Source organism: Mus caroli, unplaced genomic scaffold (assembly GCF_978045245.1).
Source record: "Mus caroli unplaced genomic scaffold, Mus_caroli_1 scaffold_12, whole genome shotgun sequence".
Taxonomy (NCBI): domain Eukaryota; kingdom Metazoa; phylum Chordata; class Mammalia; order Rodentia; family Muridae; genus Mus; species Mus caroli.
In genome coordinates, this window is record NW_028227267.1 from 37,981,750 (window position 1) to 37,994,182 (window position 12,433).

At 40.3% G+C, this 12,433-nt stretch overlaps 1 long non-coding RNA gene across 1 annotated transcript in view; it reads right to left on the reverse strand.

Annotated features, from left to right (window-relative positions):
- Positions 1-2,944: 2,944 nt before the first annotated feature.
- Positions 2,945-12,433, reverse strand: part of LOC147001783 (uncharacterized) — a 51,991-nt gene continuing 42,502 nt past the window's right edge. The window contains exons 2-4 of the long non-coding RNA XR_015044732.1: positions 8,168-8,316; positions 7,155-7,337; positions 2,945-3,118 (exon numbers count right to left, since the gene is read on the reverse strand). This is a non-coding gene — a long non-coding RNA (uncharacterized LOC147001783). The remainder of the gene's footprint in view (positions 3,119-7,154; positions 7,338-8,167; positions 8,317-12,433) is intronic.

The following is a 12,433-nucleotide window of genomic DNA, read 5'->3' on the forward strand; positions in this document are numbered from 1 at the left end:
CATGGTTCAGTCTCTGTGAACCCCCAAGGGTTCATATTAGTTGACTCTGTAGGTCCTCTTGTGGCTTCCTAACCCTTCTGGCTACTACAACACTTCCACCAACACTTCCACAAGACTCTCTGACCACAGCCTAATGTTCGGCAGTGGGCCTCTGCATTTTTACATTTAAAGGGTGATGGAGAGAGCATGCAATTAGAGGGACTGCCCACAACAGGTCAAAATGGAAACCTCTCAGCAGCCTGCAGCAGCTACTTGTAAAAAAGATGGTGTCTGTGGTCTTGAGAAGTAGGAGACACATTCTTCCTGGGTACCTGCCATTTGAAATAAGGGACTGCTTGATGTAGGCTGTGATAGAAACATCTCAATAGCCTGTGGAAGCTCTTCATACTAAAACATAATTCCCCTTTATCTTAACCTTACCCTGTACAATCATTGTATAGAATTCATTGTGCATGACTGCTTTTCAGCTGGCCTTGATATGTATACTTATTTTATTATATCTGAATTTCCTATTTCTTTCTTCTTCTGCTCAGTTGTAGTCTGTGAAACTCGATGTTTCTTGATGTAATGATTTTAAACTATGAAAACCTGAGATATAAGGGCTCAGTACAGCACAGTTGAAAATTTCCCAGGTGTATGCTGTGTGTACTCATTTTGGAAACAATGTAATAATAACTGTGTAATGGTAGTACCAGATTAATGCATAACTTTCAAAGACAGTTTGAAGAAATTATTAGAAAATGAAATAGAGACAACATTGGGACCCGAGAAATGTAAAAGTCATTGACGTTATGAAATTAGTTTCACACAACATTTGAGAGTAGTCCTGAATAGTAAAGTATAGAATATGTCATAAAGTATGTCAGTCAAAATAAGTTAAAACATTGGGACTCTTACAAGGGTTATTGTGTGCAATGTACAGAATCAGAAAGCTAGCAGAAGTACTGAGTTAAGGGTTAAGGACCTCTGACCCATTCAGTGCTTTAGTAGAGGTTTTCCCTTCAGAGCCATACCCTGCAAAGCAGGGGTTGGATCTCCAGTACACACCAGCTACTCAAATGGATACCATGTTTCCTTTTGTAAAGAAATGGAAGAGTCCGTTCAGCCACCATCTGGGAAGGCTCTATCTCATTTTCAGAGCCATTGCAATTGCAAGATTTTAACTTAGCCCCAGCTCCATTGTCTTATGCCAGTATTCTCTGCATTGTCCACTTTCCTGTGGTAGTGTCAGTGATGAGCTCTGCACTATGATTTGTCCCTGTTACCTGGTGTTGCTGCTCACAAAACCTGCTTCTCTGATCCAAAGAGAAACTTCAAATCACATCCTAAACTGCTTTGGCCTTGAAAGGAAATCGGTGCTTCTACTTTTTTACAACAAAGAAAACATATCTCAAGAAAAACTTTCTATAGATATGATCCATCCCACTAATATAGCACACAAAGAAGGACAAAAGTCCATATTAGGGGATGGAGAGATAGCTCTTCATTTGAGAATATGTTTCTCAAAAGACCCACATGTCATCTAACATTCCTCTGTCATTTTAGTTCCAGGTGAAACCCAATAACTTCTTCTGGCCTTTGGGGAGTGGCATGCAAGTGTTGCACAGACCTACAGAAGGCAAATCATGCGTGAATATAAAAGAAAACCAAATAACAAACAGAATCGCCACTGGGGGGAACAAAAACCAAGGGAGAAAACTCACAAAGCACATGGGCCTGGATTTGGTCTCAGCTTTTAAAAAACATCTGGGTACTGAATACTGAACTACACACTGTGCTTGTGTTAAAACCATAAAATGGAACCAAATGTATTGTCAAGCACAAAATTCACTCTCATAATAATGAAAAATAACAAAATCACCAAAAAATAATAAATCCCTATCTCAAAAGTTCCTAAAATTGAATCTCTCTAGTAGTAGTTACCACTGATAGAACATTTGAAGGAAAGCAGAAGCATACATGTCTGTGTTTTCTGACAGCTTTTATATTACCTTAGAATATGTTTTTATTTCCTGAAAGACATTTCAGAAATACTGATATATTTCCCATTAATTTGTTCAACACAATCATACACAGTATTTTAGCAGCAGCTAAATGTTTGACATGAAAGGATACAATATGGGTAATTTTTCCACCTTCAAGTTGGAATCCACAGAGTTGGACACACTAGACACACTGAATGTACAAACTATTACTTTTGTAGCTCAGTCTGGCTGGGAAGTCATTATGGAACCCAAGCCCCTTACTTAGATCCACCTGTGTCTGATAGGTGTGAGATTTCAGTAGGATGATACCACATCTGAATAAAGAAGTTTCTTAAGAGTGAAGAGTTAGAGATCACTGTTTTATTCATAAGAAAACATCCAATTTACTCAATAGTAACTAAAAGTGGGCAGTCAATATGTACAGTGTATAGCCTTATCAAAAAAGTAAATCAATTACAAAATAAAACAACAGCAAAGAAACAAACAAAAAATAAACTTTAAATGAAACAAAAGAGAAACAAAATAACAAAAGTAATCAAAGCTCAAACCAAAATCTAAAAACAACAATTGTGCTAAAGAGCCTTCTTTGGCTGTTATTTTGCAGCACAGACTTATAGCCCATGGCTGTCCTTGGAAACACAGTAGAAAATACGTTACTTCTGGTAACAATCTTTACAAGAGAAATTTAAGTAGGTCTCCTTTTTTGGAGTATGGGTTTGAAAAACAAGGACACCCAAGACTAAGTAGAAAACATGTTGTAGACTTTGGCTCAAAGTCTTTGCGATCTTGTAGATAGATTTTGTAAATTTCCTTGACGACCTATCAGGACAAGAAAAATTTACACTCTCAGAATCTTCCTGTTTTCCCAGCAGCTCTTGATGTGTCTCAGCACGTGTCTGAATCCCTCTACATGCTCACTCTTGCTGAGCCAGAGCACAGATGAAATTAAGGTTTATTCATTGCAAGAAAACAAAAGTAAAGGAAGAAAATGCTGCAGATGATAGCCATGATTACTGGGGATGAGATGAAATATTTGCTTTGCACATGCAGATATCCCCCTATAGAAGTTATCTTCAAAGGAGACCTTGTCCTGGTCTGTTCCATGTTCCAGTTTCTGCTGGAGTATTTCACACCTAGGGAAGGAAGGAAGAACAACCTGATTAGGATTTGTCAATTCAGCTCTCCATCCCACACTAGATCTATTCATCTGGATAATCTACTATGACCTATCATTGTCTAAGGTCATTCCCTGCATCCCCAAGTGTCATAGAGCACCTGGGCTTGGAATTATTTCTCATCTTTTAAAAACTGCTAGAAACTGAGCTGAGAAATACACATTGTACTGGAGTTTAAAAGAAAAACACTATATTTCTCCAATAGTCCATGTATAATATATTGAATAATAACAATGTAGCAATGTCTGATACTGAGTTCAAGTGAGATGTGAACAACCTAGAAAACCATGTGGATGCCTTATGGGGAACCTGCCTAGAATTGAAGTGAAGGTTACGATTATTTCTCTAGTGCAGGACCCTGACAGTGTACCACTCATCAACCCTTGTATCTGGAAATAACCAGAGAAAACCTATAACATTAAAATCACAGGCACTGCATGTGTCCTAAAATCAGAAAGAATGTGCTAACTGAAAATATTCCCCAGGCTAGGAACTGAATTTTAAAAGTGATGTCCATGAAGGAACATAACAACACACCTGTACATCTGAGACTGTTGTAGAGCACTCTGTCAAATATGCAAATTATTTGTGTTCACACAACCCAAGCACAGTATACCTCAGTAACCTGTTTATTTTCCTAGCTAATGCTATTATAAAAATCTCCCAGGATATTTTGGAGTCATAAAAACAAATCTTGAATGGGATAGGTACATAATGAGCAAAGCATATAGACAGCTCAGTCAGTGAGAAGCTTTCCCCTCATAAACACAGACTCAGAATCAGGGTTCTTGGCATAGTATCCAATCTGTCTTAGCAAGTTCCAAAAGCTGTGTAGAGTAGGCTTCTCTGCCAGCAAAGGATCATGTGTTGGTGGTGGACTAGCCTCTCCTTCGCTGTTTCAGTTTTGTTCCAAAGTAAACAGTTCCCTCCATTAGAGGCTCCCTTTGCCATTGCTTGACTGACTTGGTGTCCAAAGGTATGATCCCAGAAAAATAGGAAGTCATTATAAATAGGAACCAATGGAACAATTTTCTCCCAATAATGTGACTGTGTCAAGGATATTTTGAGTAAAATGAGGCTAACTAGTTGAAGGTCAAATACTTGCATGGATTATCTAACACTGAGCAGTAGTTCATGAAAGGGCTGCATCACATAGTACAGTTTCACTCTTTAGCTGATGGACATCAGGATATCATCTTCTTCTGGACTACTCTGAGGACAATTACAGACCTCATGTGTCCTACAGACTCTGTGGATATCGACTCCTTGTTCTGGAATCAGTGGGTGAAAGGGGACTTCTTTTCTACTTTCTGAACCTCGCTTCTCAAACACCTGTTTTTATACTACCAGACCTGTCTGAACGTCCTCATTTCTCCCAACACCCATTGAGGCTGATTTTAACACTGAGAAAATGATTTTGTATAACAGCAATTGCAGAATCCCACACAGATAACATATTGTGAGTTTTTAGATTATCATGACCCTCAAGGGGCTCCTGAAACAGCTCTGTTTTGCACCACAGCTGTGGGAATTCTGCTGGATGCATGTACAGCTACGTGCAACTCAATCTCTCAATGATTAGAATCCAAGCCATATCATAAGGCAACGTTTTACTGAGTAGAGGTAGCAGGATAGGCAATGGTAGCAGGCAATGACGAAAAGAATGTGGAATGCTGAGAATACACAGTGAGCCACCTGATATTCCAGTCGGTCTTTTTAATTCTTCCAGAGCAGAAAAGGGACATAACACATGGATTTTATACACCAACTTCCTCCTCAACACTATGTACCATATTCCATTGATTTTCTCCAAAGGATTTCAATGAGGATCAGTAGTATTGCCCCTAGCCAGTTGAGAGTCTGACTTTAGATTTTGTGTCCTTTTTTTTTTTGTCTTGGAATCTAGGTAGAGATGCACACTAATTGGACTGCTGTATTTGATTTTTCATGGGTGCAGTCTGTAATGACAGGGGCTTTACTCATCATGCTTGGCCTCTAGAGACAGACATGGTTACATGTCTACACGAACACACACACAAACATACACACACACACACAGTTGTATATTCAAGCATCCATACCACAAACACTTGCAAAGGCATTTTGCCTTACGCAAACACACAACATAGAATAAACACACTGAGTCACAGCTGGTACACAAACACACACACACACATGCACACCAACACACACACCACATACCACACAAAGACTGACACAAACACACAAACATCAATGAAATTCTTGCTCTTATCTAGCATATTTTCTGTTGCATGAGCACGTAGTGGGACCTATGATGTGTATAAGGCTCTTAGACTCAAGGGGGCTTTGCAGCCCTGACCAGTACTTGTCTCCTCTTCAGGAACTTTTTCTATGCAAATACTTGCTGGTCCTAAAGGGAAATTACAAGCTCTACACAGATATCCTGGACAACACAGCACTAAATTGCCAAGTAAGAGATTTCTATGTATAGCCTCCAGTAAGCCCCATTTTGACTCATCAAGGCCCTCTAACTACACCTACACTGAGTCCTTTTGAGCATCCGAGGAAGACTGTGACTTTTGATCATTACTCAGGAACTTATGAACACATTACTTATTATATGATATTAAACCATCCTCAAAATCAGTCAGGAGAAATATAGTTAAATGACCTGCTGTGACATTTCTGAAATGCAGCACTCTGCACAACTCTGATTGAGAATGTATCCTGAAACAAAGCCATGCCCAAAATATAGTTAGCAAAACAATGTCAGCAGAGTGAGCACTGTAGGCTTCTATGTATGCCCATGGTTAAGTCAATAAGACAAGCCAGAATCTCCCAGGCAATAACTCTAAGCAGGAAAAATTAAGAAATGTAATACTAATTTTAAAAATAGTAGTATTGTTTAATGATTTGTTGATATAAATAAGAGACAGATCTCCACCTGGTAGTGGACAGATGAAAATTCTACTGGACATCGAACAACAGGAAGTATCAGGTTTATTGAGAGACATAGGCCCAAAGAACTAAGTTAAAGAATGACTACACAAAATCAGATGTCCTTAACTGGCCTTACAAAATACCCAAAAAGGTACAGATTTGCATAAGCATCCATAAACACACATACACATACACATACACACACACACACACACACACACACACACACACACACACACACCTAAAATCATAAGGGAGCAAAAACAATGAAGAATCTGTCGTGCTAGTGGAAAAAAAATTTAGACTATGCAGAGCAGATGCTTCAACTGAGAAACACAACTCTCGTATTCTTACTAGGGAAATAGAAAGATCAAGACAACATTCTTCTTGGACAGAATGAGGAGCATACAGAAAGAATTTTTTTCATGAAGCCTCAAAACTCTCACACCAACTGAGATTGTGAGAAGCCTTTCCTACATCCCTGCTCATCCAGCCAGCTCCAGACCACAAGGCCCAGGAAAGAAAACTCCAACAGCACTCAAAGAAAATAGGACTGACATGCTGCTACTCAGGCTCACTGAGTGTGAATCAAGATCTACAGGGGAAAGGGTTGGGGTGGGGGGCAAAAACTGCCAAACGGCAACAATGAAATCCACTTATTTCTCAATCCCACTAAGCTCTCATCCCTGCAAACTACTTCCTACCTGAAATCTCACATGCTCCCTACAAAATTTTGAAGGCCTTTACATCTTCCTGCAAAGCACTCTACTATTCTAAAGAAGAGCTCCAACACAGCACCCTTCAAACTCAATGTCATATAGAGTCGTGATGTGTAATCAACTTATCTCCCCTAGTGAACTGCAGATTCTGGCAGAAGAGAAAAATTTGCTTGTCAAACATGCAGTTTCTTGATAAAGGCTACCTCCACAAAAAGCCTGGTAGATGATCCCATAAATAAACAGTTGGAGGAGGCATAGGCAAGTGTCTGGTAAGTTGCTGGACTGTTCCATTGTACTTTCTATGTTTATGGTGAGCCATGACAGCAATCTGCCTCTGATACACATCACCCTACCTGCTGCTGCTTGGGACTGGTGACAAAAATGTTCTTGCTGGCCTCATCACAGATCCTTTTTCTTCACCAAAGGATGCTTCCTGTTCAGCCGGCCCCACCAGCAGCTTCCTGTTCTCATTCAGCACCATCCTTACTTTTTCCTTCAATTAATTGCAGTCACTCAGGAGGTAACTGTGCCTGAAGCTGATCCACAAAAAAAGAAACAAAAAATGGTCATTTCCAGCAAGCTTACATTTCTCTGCCACTCTTTTAGAACTAGGATTCCTACAAGAGTCCTGATCCCCGGACAGCCTCAGACTAGAATCCACACTATACCTATCAGTACCAAATCGAGGTAGGTCAAATCCAGAGATCAGCCGCATGCCACAAGTCTCAAAGGACTTAGGAAAACCATAACACCAATAGTGTTCCATGTACATTACTGAAGAGGAAATGTTCCTCATGGTTTCTTATATGTCTTGTTACCAGAAAACAATCAGCAGGGAAAGGGCAAAAACACTCTGAGGGAGAAGAGAAGACCAACAGGTATAAACTCTTTCCATTTTTGTCATGGATCCCAGAACTTTGAATCTGCTGTCAGAATCCTAAAGTTTCAGGGTTGCTTGATATTCCCAGCATGGTGGAAATGGTTTCTATGCAGAGGATCCTGAATTTGGAAGAATAAAGTTTGGAGTGTCTTGGACACTCTTCACACTTAAGAAAACTGAGTCCAAGAGGTACAAATTCAAGAACCTTGCCTCAAGGGAGGGCTCCTATTAAGGAACAGATAGTGGAGCTGGAGAGATGGCTCAGAGGTCCTGAGTTCAATTCCAAGGAACCACATGGTGGCTCATAGCCATCCGTAATGTGATCTGACCTCCTCTTCTGGAGTGTCTGAAGACAGCTACAATGTACTTACACATATAATAAATAATTTAAAAAAAAAAGAAACAGGTAGTATAGAACTAGAGCCCTTATTTTTGTTCAAAGTCCTAGAAGGCCACAAGCATTCCCTGCCTAGTGCTGCTCCTTACCTGTGTCAGGGACTCACATGTAGGAATAGTTATCTTCTATGAGTTCCTTGAACTTCTCTATCATATCACTTATTGACTGGGTCATTTTTTCCATATCCAACATTGTCTTCTCATGTTGTGATTTAATGATGGTGAATTCAATGTTCATCCTGCGGTAGAGCATGGCCCAAAGAGCAAATATCCTCTGAACTAAGCAATCAAGTTATCATGTGCAAAAAGGTTGTATCTGGACTACCCAAGCCAATTGTATGCCACATCCTTGTTCCTTCAAAGAAGGTCCTATTAGTACTGAGTAAACTTATTATCTTGCCCAGAGGACAGCACAGCTTGGGAACCAAATGAAGAATAATGACCCTCAAGAGCTCCTTGGGTGAGCCTGAAGTAATATACTAATTCTGTGAGGAGTTTCTAATAGACCTGTCAAGATATTGAATCCTTTATCCTCAGGCTGGTCCTCTTGTCTTAGAGCTTGGTGGGTCCCACTATCTAGTGAAAGAAACAGAGAAGTAATCTCTGGGTCAGCATCTTATATTTACATCACCCCACGCAGTTGAGGTTCTTCTCAAAGCAACCCCACAATTCTGGCTGTTGAAAGCAAGGGTCAAAGTCCGACTGTTTGACTATCCAGGAGTCTAGTTTGAAAAACCCACTGTCATCACGTCTGCTAACATCTTGACAGATGAAGACCCACAGAAGCTCATCAATAATTGTATGAGGAAACAAACATGAAGAAACAGATCAGTCTAGACATATTGGACACCCCCACATCCCAGGAAAGATTCTGAGGGAATGTTCTACATGGATGGGAACACCTCAATTAAACATGGAACCAGTTACACAGGGGCTTCGGGAGATATTGTAGCTGAAATTATTTGGCCTCAAGATATATAGACCAAGTCTATGGTGAAAGAAAACACCAGTCATCACTTACCAGGAATGTCAATATGCTTTACTTAATAAATATGTGGGAAGGAGGGCTCATCATTGCTGGCAGAAAGAACATTAAAAACACAGAGGAATTCTTGGCTCTCCTGGAAACTCTTTGAATTCCTCCATGATACTCTTGGTTTCAAGGCAAAGCACATCAACTTAATGACCCCCTTGAGGTCACAAGTAATCAGGTCACTGAGTTGGCATGCCAAAAATTGTTTGAGATCAGTGTATGCTGTGCATGGTGGCACATGCCTTTGATCCCAGCAATTGGGGGCAGATGCAGGCAGATTTCTAAGTTCTAGGCCAGACTGGTCTACAGAGTGAGTTCCAGGACAGCCAGGCAATACAGAGAAATCCTGTCTAGAAACAAACCAATCAAAAAACAAACAAACAAAAAACAGTGGAATCTACTGACATTCAGGTGACATACTGTGACCCACTGTAGCCTGAGAATCCATAGTGTAAACAAGGGGAAATAAGGGATGTAAAAATATCTAAAGCATAGCTGAAACCAAAGTTTGGTGGTGGACACCAGAGGGAAGGAACACTCTGCCAGGAAATACTGGCAAGTTTCTGGAAACAAACCTTCACCAGACTACCTGACTGGCATACACACTACTTTCTAAGTTGCTCATAACAAGGTAAGGTATAACTGGACTTAACAGCATGGCTCAATTCCTCCAAGCAATATGTCAGCTTAATAGTAAAATACATGTAAAGACAGATACTTCTGCTAGAAGTGGGAACATATGAGGGGCCAAACAGTAGTCAATTGTGGGAAACTGACTTCACTGATGTGTGTCCTGATGGGGGAGAGTAAGAGTCCATGCTTTTTTTTTTTTTTTTTTTTTTTTACTAAAACCTTCTATGCGTTTATCCACTAGTCTGAAACTTCTAAAAGAGTAGCTGAAAAGCTCCTCAAGGCACTTGACCAACAATTATAACACACCGTTTGAACTGTGGCAAACTATAGCAGAGCATTCATAGCCAAAAGCTGTCAATAAACAGTGAATGATTTAGGAATAGATGGGAATCTTCATGGTACGTGCAGACCTCAGAGTTCTGGTCTCATGAAAGTAAAGAAGAGTTCCTTAACGGAAACACTACGAATCTCTCTGAAGAGTTCAGGGAAAGGTGGCTGAGCCTCCTTCTTACTTTGGGCCTATTGTACCCAATACAGGGAGGAACTCATCCCTATACTATTTTATTGGAATGCCTGCCCCATAGCTTTCTAGGCTCAGATATCATCAGCTAGCCAAAATATAACTATTTCTTTTTCATTAGCCATGTTCTCCGGTTCTCCATAAAGGGTCTTCATACGACTGCCAGAGAAACAGAGTAGACTTTTGACTGCCCAACCATCTCCCCAGACACCTTTGGGCCTTGTTGTAGTGATATTCCATAACCAAAGGTGGTAGCCAAAGACAACACAATCAATGTGGAAAGCTTTTGCATGATTTCTACACTCTTACACCTCTGAGGATAGGTGGCATTTTACCATGCACTCAGCACACACAGGTCAAGAAGGCAGAAGGCACTGATGTCAATGCCAAAAGGAGCCCCTTCTGAAATTATGAATCCATTAAAATAGAGGTTTCACTGGACCCGAGGCCTTTCATCCCCTATCCATCCAATTGAGTGTTAGGTATCTTATGAATACAGGATCATATTCCAATCCCCAACAGACTCAGGCCTGGAACTGAGAACTTAAAAATGTAGATACTGGAGAAGTAAGAGCTAATGGGACCAGGAAGCAGCAATTCAATGTCCCTCTTGGCCTTTGTTCACAGATGCCTATTTTGTCTGGTTGTTTTGGAGATAGAGAGAATGTAAGATTTTAGCTTTTGAAGAAGGGACATAAATTTTACAGTATGATGTTGCCCCTGTAGTGACTTCTTCTATTGCCAAGTACAAGGGAATTTTCATTGCAAAGAAATGGGGTTGTGAATTAGAAAGTGTAATCTGCAAATTCATCTGGAATAACAAAAAACCTAGGATAGCAAAAACTCTTCTCAAGGATAAAAGAACCTCTGGTGGAATCACCATGCCGGACCTAAAGCTTTACTACAGAGCAATTGTGATAAAAACTGCATGGTACTGGTATATTGACAGACAAATAGACCAATGCAATAGAATTGAAGACCCAGAAATGAACCCACACACCTCTGGTCACTTGATCTTCGACAAGGGAGCTAAAAACATCCAGTGGAAGAAAGACAGCATTTTCAACAAATGGTGCTGGCACAACTGGTTGTTAACATGTAGAAGAATGCGAATCGATCCATTCCTATCTCCTTGTACTAAGGTCAAGTCTAAGTGGATCAAGGAACTTCACATAAAACCAGAGACACTGAAACTTATAGAGGAGAAAGTGGGGAAAAGTCTTGAAGATATGGGCACAGGGGAAAAATTCTTGAATAGAACAGCAATGGCTTGTGCTGTAAGATCGAGAATTGACAAGTGGGACCTCATGAAACTGCAAAGCTTCTGCAAGGCAAAAGACACCATCAATAAGACAAAAAAACCACCAACAGATTGGGAAAGGATCTTTACCTATCCTAAATCAGATAAGGGACTAATATCCAATATATATAAAGAACTCAAGAAGGTGGACTCCAGAAAGTCAAATAACCCCATTAAAAAATGGGGCTCAGAACTGAACAAAGAATTCTCATCTGAGGAACACCGAATGGCAGAGAAGCACCTGAAAAAAATGTTCAACATCCTTAATCATCAGGGAAATGCAAATCAAAACAACCCTGAGATTCCACCTCACACCAGTCAGAATGGGTAAGATGAAAAATTCAGGTGACAGCAGATGCTGGCGAGGATGTGGAGAAAGAGGAACACTCCTCCATTGTTGGTGGGATTGCAAGCTTGTACAACCACTCTGGAAATCAGTCTGGCGGTTCCTCAGAAAATTGGACATAGTACTACCGGAGGATCCAGCAATACCTCTCCTGGGCATATATCCAGAAGATGTCCCAACCGGTAAGAAGGACACATGCCCCACTATGTTCATAGCAGCCCTATTTATAATAGCCAGAAGCTGGAAAGAACCCAGATGTCCCTCAACAGAGGAATGGATACAGAAATTATGGTACATTTACACAATGGAGTACTACTCAGCTATTAAAAAGAAGGAATTTATGAAATTCCTAGCCAAATGGATGGACCTGGAGGGCATCATCTTGAGTGAGGTAACACAATCACAAAGGAACTCACACAATATGTATTCACTGATAAGTGGATATTAGTCCAAAACTTAGGATACCCAAGATATAAGATACAATTTGCTAAACGCATGAACCTCAAGAAGAATGAAGACCAAAG